Genomic DNA, 1,057 nt, shown 5'->3' on the forward strand with positions numbered 1-1,057 from the left:
ATTTTGTTGTGGAGTGTAAGGGCAACTAGTTTGGTGAATGATTCCATGTTTGTTGAGGTGTTGTTTGAATGCAAGACTAGTATACTCCCCTCCATTATCTGATCTCAAAATCTTAATCTTGGCATTAAAATGATTAGTCACATAATTTTGAAAATTTGTGAAAGCTTCTAGAACCCTATCTTTAGTAGGAATCAAGGTTATCCAAGTATACTTAGATTTTTCATCAATAAAGGTGACAAAATACTTATGATTTTCTCTAGACATGCAAGGTGAGGTCCATACATCCGAATGAACAAGATCAAAGCAATTATCATAAATAATCATAGACTTTGAAAAAACAGATTTGCAATGTTTGCCAAGGATACAAGCCTCACACTCATCATTTTTAAAAGAAACATTAGGCAATATTAAACTTAAAGCACGAGTATGAGGATGACCAAGTCTAGCATGCCAAATAGCACTATTAGCACTAACAACAATAGAACTAAAACAAGAAGAAGAGGAGGAAGATAGGTCGGTATTCTTAAGGACATAGAGATCATCTTTGGTCTTGCCTTGGCCAAGAAGCTTACATGTCTCAATATCCTGAAAATAAACATCGTTAGGACCAAAGATAACATGACAATTCAAATCCTTAGTAGCTCTCCTAACCGAAACCAAATTCGAAGCAAAATTTGGCATATAAAAAGCTTTTGTATCCTTGTTAAACAACTTCAATGTTCCAATTCCTTTAACCGGTACCTTATCTCCATTAGCTATAGTTACATTTCCTAAAGCCGGTTCTATATCACTTATCAATTTAGAATCACTAATCATGTGATGAGAGGCTCCGGAATCAACTATAAGCGGTTTAATGGAGTTAAGAGCAAGATTCACATTACCGGATGACTCTTTAAGAGCCTTGATGAGAGCATCGAGGTCGGATCGCCTCACCAGCTCCGAGGATGCATTGAGAGCAGTGGCACCTCCTTCAATGACTTGAGACTTGACTTCCGGAGGGTTAGTTTCACCGGATGTGCTTGCAAGGTGGGCTCTAGGCTCATTGTTGTCATCTCTC

Source organism: Capsella rubella, unplaced genomic scaffold (genome assembly GCF_000375325.1).
Source record: "Capsella rubella cultivar Monte Gargano unplaced genomic scaffold, Caprub1_0 scaffold_2, whole genome shotgun sequence".
Lineage (NCBI taxonomy): Eukaryota > Viridiplantae > Streptophyta > Magnoliopsida > Brassicales > Brassicaceae > Capsella > Capsella rubella.